The sequence below is a fragment of the Coptis chinensis genome, chromosome 3 (assembly GCF_015680905.1).
Source record: "Coptis chinensis isolate HL-2020 chromosome 3, ASM1568090v1, whole genome shotgun sequence".
Classification (NCBI taxonomy): Eukaryota; Viridiplantae; Streptophyta; class Magnoliopsida; order Ranunculales; family Ranunculaceae; genus Coptis; species Coptis chinensis.
The window spans coordinates 101,634,143-101,653,979 of record NC_141458.1 but is presented as its reverse complement, the minus strand read 5'-3'; the positions used below and the strand labels follow the sequence as shown (position 1 = coordinate 101,653,979).

Genomic DNA, 19,837 nt, shown 5'->3' with positions numbered 1-19,837 from the left:
ACGGTTTGATAAGAACCGAGGTATAAGCAATTTATATAACCCACGGTATGTAATGACTATACACCACGGTAGGTATAATCAGTATATATAATCCACGGTTTGTATCAAACCGTGGTATATATCATCATATTCCCCACGGTTCACATCGAATATGGCAGACTTTTCGGGCTATTAACCACGGTTTGTAAATTCTAATACCACTATTTTACTAAAAACCGTGGTATATAAGAGATATTTTTCCCCACGGTTTTATTAGAAGTATTTGTCACGGTGGTTGTTACCACGGTATGAAAACAGTGGCTAAAGGCTTTTTACCACTGTAAATAACAATGGTATATGGGCTTTTCTGTAGTAGTGTACATATTAACCTAAGTTTCTAACAATTATTCTAATGCAAAAGCTACGTGAGACTTCTAGATTGTTAAGAGCATAGAGAAAGAAAACAATACCAATATTCCTAAGTGTATAGCATAACTTATTTATTTATATTTTTGATTTTTTTTTTAAAATTCTAACTAGAAAACAAGTGCATATTATACCTATCTATATCCTAACAGATGCCTCAATTACACGTGTTTCTATGCCCCCAAACAAGAATCATGCTTTGTCCTCAAAGTATTGTAAATAAAGAGGGTAGGAAAAATACCATTGAAACATGTGAAATTCAGGAACATCTGCAAAACAAAGTTAGAACGCACTAATATAGGAAATAAAAAAACCGACTCAACTCTATAAGAGTTCTACCCTTTATGGGGTTAACAAGAATGAAATTGCTTGGGACATAAGCGGATTACACTAACTGAAACTAAAAACTTACCTCCACTCCAGCCGTTTTTTCGTCATCCTCCCTCTTCTATAAAGAAGTGAGGTTCCTTCGCATCCCCGCCATGCCATTATAATTTACCAAGCTTGCCGCCATTTATCATCTACGGATGCTAACCCGTTAAGCCCACTTGGTCGGATGGGGTGTAAGGTGCAACCCCGATGAGGTTGTATCCTCCACCCTTGCCAAGTCATTGCATCGAAAAGATCTGATAATATAATTGGTGGGTCTCACAATGTCGACCCCAACCCAATCCGTGAAATGGGCACAAAAAAATAGGAAAGAAACATAGCATAATACGGAAATTAGAACAGGCATAAGAAGGTACTTATGCCTCATGCTATGGGCTCGAGCTAAACTAGACATCAAAGTTCGGGAAGGTCATGGCACATACGTCCGTGGCTAAAGCAAGGAAGACGCGGCAAGTGGCATCATTCACGAAGAAAAATGCCATTCCCTAAAATGTTTAGCATGATCCAAAACATAACAGTTCCTATGTTCATGGACAAAGCTACCAAGGGCGACGTTATATTCCTCTTGGTCGACGATACGGAAAATGCCCCCTTGTACTGACTCATGCAAAACTCATAAGTGTAGACATATATATTATCTACCCAATAGCACCATGGGTCTTGTATTTTAGCGGGCATAGCAAGTCCAAGAACAAATGCTAGCAAGAACCATAAGCGGTTCCCAAACCTTTACGTGTGTGATCACTTTCACAAAACCAAGCACCATAAGTAGTGCTTTGAAACAAATCTTTGAAAGACTGTTCCAAGATTATTATAGGAGATGTCATCTCGAACTACGCTCTGGAACAAATTTGCGAATGAACCGGGAACAACCCGCTGAAAACCTGGAATTTTTCTCGGGTCGACGGAAGTCGGCGCCGAAAGCCAGCCATTAACTAGAAGCGCCGAAGTCGCTCGTATTTTGAATTCCAGTGTTTGGCCTTGAGTCGCTGACCTTGAAGGCGGGCGCTAGCCTCAACAAAATTTCTCGACAAAAGTGTAGAGGCGAGCGCCCTCCCTCGAAGCCCCGGCCCGAGGTGATGATTAAGTGAAAAATCACGACGAAACGTGGGAAACGTGGGAGTGAAAGGTGAAATTGAAGTTAGGTGTAGTGTGGGTTGTGAGTGTAGAATGAATGAAGTTTTATAGGTTTTGAATTGTTAAAACGAATCGGTAAGTTGCCAAAAGCTTTAAGGCAATTTCGGAAACAATAAAATTTCCGAACCCAAAACGAAACAACTCATATTCTTGATTCTATAACAACCCTAATATCTTTATAATTTGGATTTAGACTAGTAACTTCTAAACTCTCTTAGATTTCATCATACCACCACATCTAATCATAGGTATGCCAATTATGACAATATTCTCAACCTTCACTCCAAAACAAACTCTAAAATGGAGGATCTTCTACAAATCATGATAGAATAAATAATACCACCCCCAAACAATTCGGAAGGTGGGATTAACAATAAAACCATGCACAATTTGAAAAGAACAACATTATATTAAAATTGAAATTCAAACAACATTTAACTACCAAATTCAAAGTTAACTACGAATTTAACAACGTAACATCCTATCTACTAAAAATAATAAAAACAACATCAAAACAACAAACAAGAAGAAATCTAGCTACTCTTCAAGGGAGCGAGGTGGGGGTAAGAATAGGAATTTGAGTGATCAAGAATGGAAAAACCAAACACCCCACCCCAAAACAAATTTTGAAAAATAGGTTTGTAAAAATTTGTTTTAAAACGGGTCTTTTAAAGTCGATTCTCGAGACTTAATGTGGGGTCGTTTTACGCCGATTCCTAGATCGTGCACACCCCCCCAAACAAGCATGAAACTGGGGTGGCACAAAGTGGATGATCGTGGTCAACTATAAACAAATAGTCGGAAGAGTTGGGGGTCTAGCCATAAAAATATGATACTAAATGCACCCACAAACAGAATAATGTTGTATAATTGGAAGCAAACATGTAAGCAAAGGAATGAAAACTTATGCATCCTATCAAAGAACATATGCAAACCATCATGTTGTAATTGTTTTAAATAGTTGGAATGACCAAAAAGATGAATTAGCGATACTTTAGGTGAGAAGGGAATGAAGTGTGGATCCCCGATGTCTTTCATTAAGCTTAGATGAAAAAAAATAAGACAAACTAGGTTTTCACTACACTTTCGGTCGAGTTTGTCTCTCAATTATCGGAATGGTGTACTCATGGGGATTGTGTGCTAGGCAAACACTCTTCACCGTGAGGGTTGAAAAAATTATAGATGGTCTCTCGAGGCAATTGGCTCAAGGGCAAAATCGAGGTTCCTTTTAAATGGTGGGTGAATGGATGGCTTAGTTGTGGTAGATGGTTGGATTATAGGAGGTGGTAACTTCGGTGGATGGTGGTTGGTTAGTGGTTCATCGGGTGGTGGATCCTCACATGCTCTTAAGAACTCTACATCGGCTTAGCTGAATCCACAAGGTTGTGGTTCGTGGCTTTATCTTTAAGATTTTCCTCTATTTCTTCCATTGTTATTTCCTCACCGCCAAACCGAATTGAGATTCACATTGCTCTAAAGATGTAACTTTCTCATTTTCTTGCACATTAACTTGTTCATGCCTTAGATTTGAATTGTTAATCTCCATGTCCTCACCTTCTTCCTTTAAAACACTACAAGTATCCTCAATGGCCTCATTCGAATGTGTCGAGACATCATCCACCGAGCGCGGTTTGCAAACTCAAAGGCCCGGACATGCTCAACCGTGAGGGTCCATATTACGAGAATGCCAATAGTTATCAAATTCTTCCTTCGTCACATCTTTATAAATATCTTCTAAAGTGTAATCATTACATTCATCATCCGGTGGATCGGTGGGAAGTTCCTCGGAGACATCGCTCAAGTTTGAGTGGTCATCCCAAACTAGTCCTAAAGAGTCGCTTTACAAGAATTTCCTCATCCGGTGGGGTGTGGAGTTAATATCATGGTTAATGGGAGGGTTTTCTTTGGTAATGGTTCATGAAATGTAGGGTAGGTGTGAATTAGGTTTATTTGGGTTAGTTATGGGAATAGTGTCGATCTCCGGCATGGTAGAAATGTCCGGGCGTGGTGAACCCCTAGTATCTTTAGGTTTCGGTTTATTTCTGAATTATTAATTTGTTTTGGGCCATCATTTCATCGAATGTTGTTAGTCGACTATCCGGTTGGTATGGTTGTGGGTCCGGTTGGTATGGTGTTTGATAGTCATAGTTATTGGCATTTGAGTGACTCGGTTGATGTCGCATCGTGATGGGTTAGGTTGAAATTTGAATGGTGGTTGATTGTTATTGGTGGAATTACATGAATAGTTTGGATGACTAGGAAACTTTTGATTGTATGAGTCACTATAAAAATTTGAAAATTGAGGCTCATAATTATTATTATATCCTATAGTAGGCTCGGACTCTCTTGATATGATAGGCATTGGGAAGCCCCATGGTCGGGACTACCACAACATGAATATGGTGAAGGGTTCCCATAATAATTACAAGATTGCTCTTGATATGATGGGCATTGAGAAGCCCAATGGTCGACTACCACAATATGAACATGGTGAAGGGTTTGCATAATTATCATATGATTGTTGGTCTACATATTGATATGCCATATTGGTTTTCAAATATATTATAGGGCAATTAATATGCAACCACAACTCTAAGCATACATTTCTAGATAGGCGTGTGGTATTTCGTTTTAAGAAAACAAGCCTGATTATACTAGAATTAAAACTCCTCTGACAGAAGAAACAAGGAGTGAAAGAAGGAGTACCTGAATGCCTCCTTGCTTCGCTTACGAATAGCGTCTTGTATACGCGATTTCAGTGTATTTAACAAGTTAGAAACACTTTATAACTTTAAGGAATAGAAATTTGAACTTTCCTATGAAAATCGGGCTGTTCACGATGAATTTCCTTGTAGGGCGCGGGTTGGGCGCGAGTGCCCTCTGTTTTGTCGAATGTCCAGTGTTTTGGGCGCGGTCGCGCTCAGTTTGGGCGCGGGTCGCGCTCCAGGGTTTTCAAGTTTTAGGCCTTTTATCGTACTCCAAAAAATCTGAAATTTTTACAGTAATTTTCTAAGACGTCTATCAAGTAGCCTGTAAAATTTCAGATCAATCGGAGCTGTGAAAGTCCCTCTACTGCCCCCCAAAGTTTGCGAAACGGTTTTCGGACACAATACAAACAACCGAATGGTTAACCCTTCAAAACAAATCCAAAAATTGCCAAATTTTTACTGGAGACTCCTGACAGATCCTAATTGTTTCTGTAAAAAATTTAGAGCAATTGGAGTTGTACAACCTCTCCTTATTGGCTGGTGTTCCAGATATTAAATGTTTGCAACACTGCAGAAACACACTGGAAACACTCTACTATTTAGGAGGTCAAAACAAATAAAAACTCGTCAAATTTTTTTACTACAAACTCCTGACTTAGGATAGATACTCCTGTAAAAATTATAGAATTTTTAGAACTCCCTAAGTAACTTTATTCGTCTGTTTTTCAAGAACATACGGTGTGAAAACTGAAATGCAGCACTGTAAAGATCGTATTTTTTTCACAAGGTAAACCAACTTTGAAAATTCTAAAAATATTCCAGTAAATCAAAAACACATTAAATATTATGTATGAAAAATTTTAGAATTTTCGAAAATTTAGAAATACCTTCACCGCAGTGTTTTTCTCAGTGAATCCGCAGCCCCAATACCTAAAACAGTGAACAGTTCCAAAAATCAAGAAATAAGAATGAAAAATTAAAAGGGTAGGTGGGTAGAGAATGGGGGATTGCCCCTTGGATTCAAGAAATTGAATTCTTGTCTTGAACGAGATTAAGATGGCAGCGGCGCCATTTGATAACCCGAAAAAACAGTAAAATCCTAAATATTAATGCTACAAGAACACTAATACGTAATCCTACCGTTCTTACGTTTAAATCAATTATTCTTACTCTCAAAACAAAATCATGCAATACAACGAGTAAGGATTCGTTCCACTCTTAAACCTTCAAGACTTAAATAGAATTCAATTTATCAAACACAAGGAACAGTGAGAGTGATGTGTTTGGTGTTTAAACTAAAACTACTTATAAATTTAAGACAACTAAATCTAAATAAGAATTTAAGCAATAATCTAAATTGAAAATGAAGAACTAATACTTTATTCTAAAAACTAAATATGATTTTAAACTAACTAATTGAATGTAAAACTAATTAGATCTAGATCTACTTTTTCTAACCTAACCCTAGCTACCATTACAAGGAACTAGTTTTCTAAATAAAACTAGATAACTTAAGAACTAAGTTTTACTTTGTTTTTATATGTTTCAGATCCAAAAATCTTGCATGGGCTTGGAGCCATGTTTTGGGCCAGAGAATCAGGCCCAAAACCCAATTCTTCAAATCAAAAAGGCTTTTCAGCTGCAGTTGGCTTCGACAGATGTTTCGTCCACTTTTTCTCCTCTGATTGGGTCAAGGCTTGGACCATTGGAAAGCTCTTTCCGAGTCGGTCGTTTTGACATAAGGTAGACCCAATTCCGAGGTCCGAGTCCAAAGATATGGTCTTCGAAGTTCTCACGACTTAGAGAATCAAGCTTTTACGCCCGCGTGGACTTTGACTTTTCATCTTTTGACCGGGCTTTTTACAAAGGCTTTGTCTTCTTGAATCTTGGCCTTTAATCATAGAACTTCTTAGCAACCAACCCTTGCTCCATTATCTCGCTAAAGTGGTACATATCTGCATTATAATGGACTTTGAAGTCCGAAAATACATAAAAACACGTGTCGGATTAACTCTTAATTATTACTCACATAATTGGTCTAAAAGTATGATTATTAAGGGGTTAAAACTACAGTTTTGGGCTCTTATCAATGGCTTATTTGGAGATGACGAAGCATTAGAGAAAACTAAAGAACAAAGATTCTTGGACATACTGAAGCATGCTTTGGGAGGAGCTCAATATCCTCAGATATATGAAACTCTTCTAGAATCAATTGCAGAAATTATGAATGTCGGGGATTACCATGGGCAGCTTTTCTTTTATTAAATTTGCAGAAGAGGAGAGGTAAGTCATATTTTCCCCGACAATAAAAAACCATATTAGTGCTAATCTTAGAAAGTCACAGATGAAAAAGGACCTACTTCTTAGGGTACCTGAAAGTTGAAAAAGATTCATTGTAGTATATGTTTATGGTAATAGGGTTTAGTGTCCTGATATGATTGGTACTAAATGTACTCAAAAGCTTAGAAATGAAGGTTTAGTAGACCTTAAGAGGTTTCATAAGTATCCATATATTTCAATTGTTCTTTACCATTCTTTTGAGATGGTTTATTGTTTTTTTTAGGTTCGCATATCAACCAAGCCAGAAGGGCAAGGTTCAAGGGGGGTGGCATGGCACAATGCAAGCTGTTTTATGGAATCATCTCCATCTACCCAAGTAGAGAACGAAGTTATTAGGGTGGGATAGCCTTTCTGTTTCAGATCAGGAAGTTGTTAGTTCCCTGACTAGGAAGGGATGTTCCACCAACAAAAACGGTATGAATTCATCCAATTTTGTGAAAGTATTGCTAATGTTAGTTTAAAGTTTGAGGCTTCATCATTTTAGTTTACTAAAACTTAAATGCCCTCTTCAGATTTGAATTCTGAGGCACATGTGGATGATGAACTTTTGAAAAAACCTTCCAAAGGTGGAATGAAACGCAAAATTAGTACCAGTGATGGTCAAAAAATCAAAAGTCCATAAATCTGAAGAACATGTTCCCGTAGGGGATGTACCAAATAAATCTGATCTGAAAAGTAAGCTGGAAGCTCAAAGCAAAAAGTTGTGGGCAATACAAGATGATCTTCAAAAGCATGTGACAATGACAGAGATGCGTGTGATGCTTGAGGCCAATCACTCATACTTAAGAGGATCAGAGCTCGAACTGCGAGATCATTGGTAAATCTCTTTAAGCACTATGTCGTTATCGGTTCATACATAGGCTTAGACTCATTGTCTCATTTTCATTTCTAAGACCTTCTTTGGCTTCGGACTGTGATACGTTTCAGTAACTAATAAACCATAGTTTTTTACCTTTTGAGGTGTATATCTGTTCTAATTAGGGGTAACTTCATATCAACTCTAACAGAGTTTTTATTTTTGTTTTAGTTTTTTTTATTTTTCCCCATTTGGTAGGATCACAAGTTCCACAAATAAAATGAGTTTTTCATGGGACGTTGTTTGGAGATGGAGGAAGAAATGAAAATGCTAAAAAAAAAGCCTTGGCAAAATGTAACAATGAACTGCAAGCGTCGAGAAATATGTGTGCTAAAACAATGAGCAAGCGTAGAAGTTTAGAGGCACAACTAGAGTCTGTTGATCAGCAAATTAAATAACCTCCTCAAGATTGAATGTTCAGACACCCATTGAGAGTGAAAGCAATCCACTAAGCTCGATGTCTATGTCTGAAGATGGGAGGGACGAGGAAGGAATTGAAGCTGCATAGATTCTTGGGCTGCAACCTTAGTTTCTGACTCTCACAAGTCAAGAAGGGGAGGAACATTGACAAACCTGTCAAGGTTGAGAACACATGAATCGGCTGGAACTTATGGATGATTTTCTTGAGATGGAAAGATTGGCATGTTCTACTGAACCCAATGGAGCTACCTTTGTTTCAGACAGTCCAAGTGATAAGAAAACTGAAAATAAAGACTAATGTTCTTTATCAGCATCAGATTCAGTCCTTGTTGATGGCTGTTCCTCCCTAGAATTTCAATGATATTTAGGTATGAAGCAAAGGATGCCGATATGAGGAGGATTCAATGTGTCATGCAGGACATGCAAGATGCTTATTTTCAGGTGAAATTAAAATTTAAGAAGTGTAAGATTATTCTTTTTTCTTTTTTCTATTTCTTATTTTTATAATTTCAAGTCTACATTTATTTTTCTTTACACGATACTGCTCGATTAGTTTCAATTTATACATCTATATTTTGGTTGACATAATGCAGTTCCAAGTATAACTGTCCCTAGGACTCTTGAGTTGGCTGCTCCTCAAGTTATTCTTTGAACTCAATGTTTCCTCTGTGAGGCATAATCATACAAGGGACTAAGGCTTAAAGTAGCTTGAGTTTGTTTGTAATAACTTGACATCAGATAGGGAGGCATGAATAAAGAGTATATATAAAGTCCTAATAGAAGGGTTTATGGAGGTTTGTAACTATTGCACATTCTTAACCTTTATATTATCAGAAAAAGGATATCTTAGATAGTGAAAACCTTATGGATAGATATGTAAAACAAATAGTTCATATTATCTTTTTTCCTTCAAAAATAAGTTGAGTTATAGAATGGGGGAAAATGTGAAGTTTTTTCCATTTGCCAACTCTATGTTTCTTAGCTCAAGGTTGAAAAAAATGGAGCGTTCTGAGATCCGTAAAGATGAAGGAAGCTGAACACGAACATTTACGATGTGGGAATTGCTGAATGAGTTGAAGGAAGATGGTAATAATGGTGAGTTCCTCACTACGGTTAATGCTTCCGAAGTTGAAAGTCGTGATGCCACCTCTCCGCACAGGTTCCTTTTCTAATTAGAAGGATCAGAAGTGACAGTTGGAGTCCTGGTCTAACAATATCCAAGGTGCTACTTGCAATCAAATCAATTATCACCAATCCTGACCAAAAACAAAATCATACTTCAGCAACAATGATAAAACTTGCATAAGCTAAGGCCAATACCTAAAGCTTAGAAGTTATCCATCATCACAAAGGGTACCATTACTAAGGAGTAAGGACAATACTGGATTACATGCTCCTTTGCATGGTCTTAAAAAGTAAGTAAAAACATAACGAACAAAAGCATCATAGTACAACCACCAAATCAGAACTCACATCTCAAGGGAACTTCAACAAAAATATATACTCACCATCTCCTTGCTAATTGGAAAGATTGCTTGAACCCAAACGGTACTGCTAAAGCCCCATTAACTTAAATATGCTACAAGCAATACCAGACACCATCAAACTAATGCCCAGACGATAGTGTCGAAGACTCATCAGATGAATTTTTAAGAAGACCCAACATCAGGGTGTCCACGTCGACATGAGAAATCAAGAGATATTCAAGGACAAAAAAATCGGGAAAAAAAGAAACTCCCTTAAAAAAAACTCTTCCTCCCAAAAACTCCCAAATCTTCCTCAATTCAAACAGATTTCTCTATTCTCAATGGTGAATCACCACCACAATCCTATAAAAAATGAAATCTCTCGAAGATCCCCCCGCAAAAACTCTCTCTCAAAACCGAATATCAATCATATTAATCCTAAATCCTAAATCAATCATATCTCACCCTTTTTCAAGATAAAAAAACTATTCTCTCCAAAAACAAAAGGTTTCTAAACTAAAAAATGGAGGCATATCGAGCTAGAAAAGAGGACACCATATACATATGGATTCTGTGTTCCCAAAGAAGGTACATTTTCTGTCTTCTCCCTTCGTCATCTACCTCTCTCACTAAGAAGAATGGGGTTTGATCAAGTTGGTTAAATTTGTTTCTAGCTTACAGGTTTATTCCAATCATTTATTCCGCTTATAATAATTCAAAGATATGTCACGTTTTCATTTTGTGAAGGTTTTGAGATGGAGAACCAGCTCAACTTTTCACAGTTGGGAGATGAGCTTCGTGGGCAGTCAAAAGCTTATGAGGAAAACAAATGTGAGTGCTCCTTCATACAATGCAAGAGGAAATGGCAGACTTTGTAGTGCGACCTACAAATGTTCAAAGCAAGAAGCAAAGGGCAGGTTGTGAATGTGCGTTCGGGTGGTGGCGGTGGAAATCAAAATAGTAGTGGTTCTAAGGATGGTGGAGATAAAGATTCATCCTAAGGGCTTAAATTGGAGTTTTTAAATATTCAAGCCTTCTGAAAATATGAAAGTGTGTGATTTAGATTAGGAATCACACTGTGTATGTTTGGTAAAGAGCTTGAAGCAATTGAAGAGCTCGGCCTACACTGTGGAGAGGAAAAAGCCGCTTCGATAGGGTGATATACCTATTTAACCGCTTCTACTACCTCATTCCTGTCCTTCCTGCTACTGCCCAATCAATGGGAAGATTTGCATCTTCTCACCATGATGGATGCTCTATCACAGGTGCGTCTTCTTCTTCTTTCACAAGATTTATTTTATTTTAGAGCTATACATCTTGAAAAAGCTGCCAAGTTCCTTCAATTGATTATAGGTATGATTTATTTGTTTATTCAATTTTTCTAATTGTTAATTGAGAAAACCGCGAGTCACGCCATACATGTCTCCAACAAAAAACTCCAAACTTAGGGATACAGTTGAAGAACGCAAGACTAAGAGTCCTCTCTGGTGAATGAATGAAACAGAAAACCCACATACTAAAACCATCTCCCTTATGAGAACATGGGATATGAGCAACTCCTGATTTTGAAAAAAAAAAGTCTAGGTTACTGAAGAAAGCTTTTCAGTTCTTTGCAATGCAGATGTCGCTTTGATTGTTATCTCTACTAAAGGAAGAAAAACTTTTCGAGTACTCTGTTGATTCCGGGTATCATTCCATTATTTTTTACTCCCTTCAATTTTCGTTTCTACTAAGCGAATTTCATTCCATGGAAATCTATTTGGAAATGTGCCCATTATTTACTCCATTATGTTCGATGGATAATTAGTGCCACGCTGGCACTTAAATCTAAATGTTAAGTTTCTCTCTTTTTCAAATTCAGCCTCTTTCATTACTTTACCAAGAACAAACCAATTCTTAGTTTCAAATTTGTAATTTTTAATAATAAATAGGTATGGTTTGTGTTGAATGGAATTGGTCTAAGCATTCGTTAGAATGTCTCACAGTCACTTTTATGTAGGTCTGGTGATGGTGATATATCATTCACAACGTTAGCAACAACTTTAGGTTCAGTAAACAAAAAGTAATGGTTTGTGAATCACTATTGAATTGGATTACGCATAATTTGAGATTAATGAAGAAAACTTACTTTGATGTACTCACAGCTAAGGTAGTTACACTCTCCTCACTTTTTATTCTTGATAGTGTGTAACCCTTTCATAGCGTACTTGCAGAGTTTCTGCTCCCAAGAAACTCTAATATTGATCAATGATTCCAATGGTTCAAATTTAAAATTATACCTATTTTAGTGATTAGAAAACATGTTCTAAAATTTTAAAATGTGTGCCATAATTTTATCATCTAAGTTGACCCTTAATCAATTCCAGTATACAAGTTTACTTTTTGATCCATTTTTTTTTTATCTATGCAAGTCAAATAACAGATAGCAATGAATATTCTTAATGTAAGTTCTTAAAGATTTTGAACAAAAATATTCCACGTGAGCAGTCAAATATTCTAGCATTATTGATTCCTCCTTACGACATGATGCTGGTTCCATTTCTTGGCTTTCAAATTATTAAAACTATTAAATTTTTGTAAATTGTCAACCTTTGATTTGAAGATTTTTTTTTTGATAGGCTACTTTGCTTTTGATCTTTATAGTATATATCTACTTTTAGGATAATGTTTTTTTACAATATTTCTTTTGAAATAGTACTCACTATCCACAAGGAAACTAAGGCCATCAATAGATCTCTGAGACTTAACTAATAACTCAATGTTTTTCTAGGTTTCATTGATATCATATTTATTCGTTAAGAACAAATTCCAGGTCATTTAATACCAACATCACAAGGAGGGGGTTGTGAATATAAGCAAAGAAGTGCATGTTGCATCTGTACCACTACCCAGTTAGAAGAGACTGTCCAATTTGTAGGTTCCAATTTGCATTTTGTTGAGTGATGTAGCATGACCCTCATCCCATTAGTATATATGTAAAGGATTTCTCATATGAATATTAGATTCATAAGCAATTAATTTTATTGTATTGTGGTATGTGGCTCCTGAACCTCTCGAGCCAGAAGATTTGCCTTTGGTATCCCTTTGCAAATTTCCATTGGCCCTTTGTGTAAGACATTATGTTCTATAAAATTGATTAGACCTGTTAAATGGACTAAGTGTATAAGTACATGATTTGTATATTGTAGCATGATATTTGGGAGGATGTTATTCCATTGTAGATACTATCCTTTGGTGGATGGATGCTTCACTCCTTCAATCAGATAAATTTGTTCATCAAAAGATAGTCAAGGTTTTCATTGTATAATTCCATATCCATCTTTCAATGTGCTCACTCGCATAAAACAGTTTCATTGGATTTTTTTTTGCTTATAACAAAATATCCAATCAGTAATGGAACCATGTTATGAATAACTTATATACTTTTATGCAAGTTACCAGAGTCACCGATGCCTTTGGATGAACTAAGTTGCATATATAAGTTATTGTAGCACGCGATGGGATGATGAGTAAGATGGTGAGTGGGCGCACCAACTATTGCTCATCTTAAATATTAGTAGTTTTCCATGTCTCTCTTTCTATGGTAAGCCTTAGGCTTTAGTAGTCATCTCTTCCTGTTTTGAAAAAAAAATCATGTTGTTACATCAAGAAGAGTTGTGAACCGTCTTCATGAGAAGAAGGCACGCGTGAATCCCATCTCAATGCACTTAGGAGAAAGCATTGGTTTGTTTCTTTAAGTAGTAATTTGACATTCATTTAAGCATGCGTCAATCTTAGCTAGGCCATGAACAAGTTTACAACACTGGTACTGCTCATGATGTATAACTAATATGGTATCTAGATAGGAATCAAAGTTTTACATAATGTACATATGATCATCGGTAATCTACTTTAGGATAAATAAAATGATACTCTTAGTTTTATTTGTGCTACTACTTTATTAATTGATTTAAGGGTTATGAGCAGGTGCTTTGTTAGGTACAGAGTTGGACCTTTGTGTGAACTTAGTCGATAGTCCTATCTCTCAAAAGAGTTTTTGAAAAGGTCTTAGTGCTAACAAACATATGCATGTATAGTAAAAATTTATCACTAATCGATGAAAATGAAAATGTTATCTTTGATGAAGTTACCCTGTCAGTGGGTTCATTGTGCAAACTAACCAGCTTTTAGATTTCCATCAACTATCAAGATATTTGATGATTAATGTTGCATCCCTGTCTTCAGCTCTTTACATCAACAGGCCGGACAATTAACTTACTAACCCTTTTATTTAGTTTGACGCAAACTTATGTTTATTGACCCTTTTGTTTAGTTTGACGCGAACTTATGTTTATTGTACTTGAAGTACCACTGCCCTATAATGGTCATAAGGGTGTAAATTACAAATTTCAATATTAGAATAACTAATTGATTTGTTTATCGAAAATGATTAATTGCCACATATAGTTGTCACCTCCTTTACCTTTAGGGAGGCCTACACCCTCATAGAAATCGTCTACTTGAGACTGTCCCTTGGCTGTAGGTCCTGGTGCAAGGTTAATTAGAATTATAGCTCTTCAAGAGTAGTATCCCCCCCCCCCCTGTACGGAAGAGAGCCTTTTTCGCCCTCCACCTAAACTGCTCATGAAAAGATCCAAAGGCCAAATTAGAGTACCAAATTAGACCAAATGCCCTCTGTTTGGCCTTTTGTTATTGCACATCAGTTACATGGATATTGTATATCCCCAAATTAGAGTACCGTTGTGTGAAAGTGGTAAGAGCTTTCTCTTCTCTTAGCCATCATTTTTGTTCGGTGAGAGAGAGAGGGAAAGAGGCGTGAAAGGTTTTTCTTTTGGACTTTCCTTTTTGGTTCCTTTTTTTCTTTAACTTATCGTGGTGAACAATCGAAAAGAGTAAAAACAGACGTATATTTCATTTTTTCTGCCGAATCATTGTAAAAGTTGAGGTGGCCACCTTAGAGAAAAAAGGGATGCTAACGTGTTTCACTGGGAGCATTCTCAACTGTCGGATTTTTTGAATTAGGTACTCTAAGAAAAGACATACAAAAGTTTTGATTTTATTATGGTTATTATTTTGTTTGTTTATGTGACAGATCTTTGAGCGCAATGGAAGTTCACCAGGTTAAATAGTTAAACATATCTCCCCACCTATCCCAATTCAGGTAATCAGATTTTTTTTATATTAGTCAAAATTGAATTAACTTATTTTGATATTATTTAACATTTGGATAGGGAGCAAAAGTTCACCAGCAGTTGTGCCTACCTATCCTTCAGTTTTCTCTGCCATGTCTGGCCTACTCAATGTACTAACTATACCTTCTTCAAACCGTTTTTGTCGTTTTCTTTATCATTAATTTGGAAGAGTAACATATGTATACTTTTGGATGGTTAGATATTTGCTAGCTTTGTCGCATCATCATTTCGTTGGGGCAACTTGAGTCTTAAACCTCAATGCATTTTTTTTGTAGCCTTGATTAGCCACATACGAAGCTGCTAGATGATATAGACTAGCCAACACATTAAAACCTTTACAATTATTGAAACATGCTCACCAAATTGAATGGGAGCTTTTTGACACCTATTATGGTTATTCGTGTTGATATCTAGCTGTGTTGACGCGAGACCCTGTTTTATTTTTTGGGTACATTTACTTTTCCTCTCCTGTAAAATAATTCGACTGTGGTGAATAATATAGGATCCAACCATAAAGGAGTTTGCTGCACAGATTGCTAAAGATCGTGCATTCACCACAGCGAGCAGCTCCAAAAAATTGTTGGGGGTGCAGGTGATAATGCTTTCCCCCAGTTCGATTCACAAGAGTATTACTCTACCATGCAGCAGGTTATGCAAAATCCTAAATTCCTGAGTATGGCTGAGCGCCTTGGTTCTGCTTTAATATGAGTTGGCTCTCGCACAATTTGTTATGATAATGGTGTCTTAGAGTGGATTTTGTCCACACACTACATCCTCCATACTGGAAAGTTTAGCCAATCCTGCACGTAAAAAAGAGGAGCTTGAGGAGAGAATGGCGCGCATAAAAGATGATCCTTCTTTGAAGATGATCCTGGATGATAGAGAGAGCGGTGGTCCAGCCGTCCAGCTGCAATGATGAGGTTATGAAATCTAGAATATCATTATTTTTCAGAGGAAGCATTTGTGAGGACAACCTTGATACGTGTCCTGATCTTGGTGTGGACAATATGCTTTTGAGCCATTGCCAAAAGTATGGTGTGCATATCTCTGAGGCTCTAATATTTAGGCAAATGGGAAGCATATACCTCACTCATCTGGATAGGCCATTAACACACTCAGCGGTAAGCAAGTTTATCTATGTCTATAGAATTTCGTTTTCTTTTCTAAAATAATGAACAATCAATTAACGACTTGAGGGATAATGAAGTACAAATAATTACATATATAGAGGTTAAATTAGACACGTTAATTCATGCAAAGGATAGAGAGACAGAGAGATATATTAGTGTATTAAGTAAAATGAGTTCTTTACATCTTTCTCAAATTACTATTGTGCACAAGTTCTAACCAATCCATCAATTCAAGAAAAAGAAATGTTTATCACCTGTGAACACACATTTGCTCACTACGCTACATGTGGTTTTCCAAAAAGAATTTTATTTATATGAACTTAATCCTATCAGTGTTCAAGTTGCCTGACATGTTCTCTAACAATCCCAAACTTCAGTTCTATATGTTTACATTTTTTTATTACAGCAGATAGAAAGAGTAATTTTACTTTAGAAAGCTATGCATTCTTCAGATTGAGAGACACCTTAATGTACTTGATATAAAAGTTGTTCTAAGGCTGCTAGATATACAAGCATTCATGTATTGCATCTTTAGTTGTCAGGTTGCTAGATGTGCATCTTTAGTTGTCTTGGCTCTACATCTTCATGCATAGATTGTTAAGTAGATTACCTGCATATATTACTTTTTTTTTTTCTTGATAATACCTGCATATAATACTAAAGAATAAGTAAAAGCTCCACTAACTTAATACATAGATGCAGATTATTGACTTTTGGAATAACACTTTATGCTGATGAAAATGTCAATATAGGTTCCCACACAAGGCATTGTTGCAATACAGCTAGCATGAAAAATTGACTATATACTTACGTGGTTATGGTTCGCGAAAGTGGTATCCTAATTAATCGGAAAAGAAAAGTAGTGGTAAGTATAGACTACTTAATGAATTGCCATCACTGCTAATCTGGATTACACATGGAACGACACTATATAATGAAAATTTTATTTAAAACATGGTATGAGCATATATGGTGAAGTGATTATGTTATGGACAATATGACAGTTAACAAAAAGAGTCGTGGACTAATAATTGTTGGTGTATGTATTTGTAGTCTTAGACTAAATGGGCTCTTGGTTTTAAATTCGTGGTATTATTAATATCCATGATTTCCAAATACAAGGATGTGTATACCTAATTCACAACGTGTGATCCCGTACTTGCAGGTTGGAAGAGGAACATATGCTTCAGAAATGACATTTTTATCGTCCTAAATTGAAGTGTGGTGTGCTACCATATGCCTATTAATCCAGGGTAGCAAGATATGGAGGGCTCTTAGAATTATGAGGAATCAAAGAAAGTAACACAAAAATGTAGATGCGTGAAGGTTTGAGTAGAACGCAGTGATCGTTGTAGAAATATTCTTATTTTTCTTTCTACCATTATATCCACATCTCAATGGCGGAGAAAAATTGATTACCATGGTCACCCTAAAACTATGGTATATACCTTTGAGTCCTCAATGTCGCTTTAAAATGTCAATTAGGATTGGCAAGTGGATTTGGTTATTCGTGTTTACCCCAACACAAGTTCTTGCACTCTGTATGGATGGACAAATCAATTTAGTAGTGTGGACATATCAAATTGTGGAAGGGAAAACTATATATATTGGAATTGCTTATAAAAAATGCACATACTCTCTTGAAATGCTATCTATGAATGATGTAGTAAAATGATCAATGTAAAAAGTTCTTTAGCCAACAAGTTGTCACTGGAAAAACGATGGTTGACGAAAGCCATTGCTTTTACTCAATACAATGCACCGTTTTCTCACCAACTGTTAGGATAATTTTTACCACTGGTATGAATGTTTAATTACAAATAATATATAATTCATGGGAGATCATAAACTAGATACAAAAATATTGAACTAACCTTAAAGAAAATAATTAACAGGAAATTAAAAAATGGATGCATAATATCAAATAATAATTAACATGAAATCGGATTTTGGGTGCAACTATATTACGTTAACCTCAAAGAATAATTAACAGGAAATCAGAAATTAGATACAAATGCATCGAACTATAACCTCAAAGAATAATAATGAGAAATCGAAAACTATATGCACAACCTCAAAGAATAAATAACGGGAAATCGGATTCTGGATGCAACTAGATTGAACTAACCTAAAAAATTAATTAACAGGAAATCAGAAACTATATACAAATGAATTGAACTAATCTCAAAGAATAATTAACGGAAAACCAGAAATTGGATGCAAATGCATCAAACTATAACCTCGAACAAAATTAATAGGAAATCAGATACTAGATGGAACTGCATTGAACTAACATCAAAAAATAATTAATGGGAAATCAGAAATAGGATGCAAATGAATTGAACTAACTTCAAATAATAATTAACAGAAAATCAGAAATTGGTTGCAAATTGAACTATAACCTCAAATAATAATAACGGAAAATTGGAAATTTTTAAGAATAATTAACGAGAAATCGGAAACTAGATGTATAACCTCAAATAATAATTAACAAGACATCAGAAATTGAATGCAAAAAAATTGAACTAACCTCAAAAAATAATTAACGGGAAATCGGAAATTGGATGCAAATGCATTTAACTAACTTCAAAAAATAATTAATGGAAAATCGGGAATTGGATGCAAATGCATTGAACTAACCTCAAGCATAGCTGTATAAATGTATTATATGTAGTGGGAATATATGTCCCGATAGGTATAGTTTTGCATTTAAAATGATGTTTATTATATCTCTTTTCGTATGATTTGGAATGTCTTGCTATTCAACAACTTTAATATGATTTTCATCTTATTGGGCATTTTCACAAAACTTCAATAACTTCTATTATTAAACAACAAAAAGAAGTCGAAGTGTTTTATCTAAAGTGAGTTCTTTAATTCTTTTTATAAAGTGAGACTTTTATGTAGCAAGAAATTTGAATGAGTGATCAATATAATATTTAATATCTCATAGCTCTATATAGTTGCAAATATTTTCCAGAATAATTCAATGTAACGGCACCCGTTCGTAGGACGGGTTCAAAAGCTAGTAAGAAATCAATAACATTTTTTTTCTTTATAGAGAATACAAAGATGAACACGTTTTCTTTTAAGTTACAAGTAAATAACGTAAAATATATAGGATTTAGTATGGAGTCTCACGATGTATATTAAATAAATGACTTGTTTTGTCTTGGGTACATCTAATAAAAAACATTTGTTTTGGGTACATCTAATAAAAAACAAGGATAATTTAGGAATCTAAATGTGTCTAAAATAATTTTATTTATTTATTTTAAAATTAGGGTACGGGAGTGTTTTTATGGGTGTGTCCAACCCTATGATTATGGACCAGTCCGATCCGCTTAGAAATTTCACCTTTTTTTCTTCCTGTGTTGAAACTTGAAAGTAGAGATATTATGATTCCATATAATATATAGTGAGATCTCTCACAAAGTAATCTTTATCTACTTATCAGATATGATATCTCCAAAAAAAAATACTCTTCTAATCTTGTTGATGTTGAGAATTATAACTAGCTCCAAATTCGATCAAGTATATATAACCTTGCAACCAACTTAATTAAGTTGATTCTTGCCCCATACATGTACAAGACACATTATTTGAAGTTTCTCTTAACATATATACCATTTCTCATATTTACCATTATTCTCATACATGTACAAGACACATTATTTGAAGTTTCTCTTAACATATATACCATTTCTCATATTTACCATTATTCTCATGTTTGATAGCTTTGATGTCGTTTCTTCTCAAGCAATATTTAGTTATAATGATCTACCATCTCAAT

General features: G+C 35.6%; 2 long non-coding RNA genes across 2 annotated transcripts; both read left to right on the top strand.

The window, feature by feature from the left end:
• The first annotated feature begins 7,207 nt into the window (after positions 1–7,207).
• On the top strand, positions 7,208–8,068 carry LOC147512243 (uncharacterized). Its single transcript, XR_015217156.1, has 2 exons — positions 7,208–7,394; positions 7,493–8,068. It is a non-coding gene; the product is annotated as an uncharacterized LOC147512243 (long non-coding RNA).
• A 3,746-nt stretch (positions 8,069–11,814) lies between these two features.
• LOC147512242 (uncharacterized) lies at positions 11,815–16,035 on the top strand. Its single transcript, XR_015217155.1, has 3 exons — positions 11,815–14,883; positions 14,954–15,024; positions 15,417–16,035. It is a non-coding gene; the product is annotated as an uncharacterized LOC147512242 (long non-coding RNA).
• Positions 16,036–19,837: the final 3,802 nt, after the last annotated feature.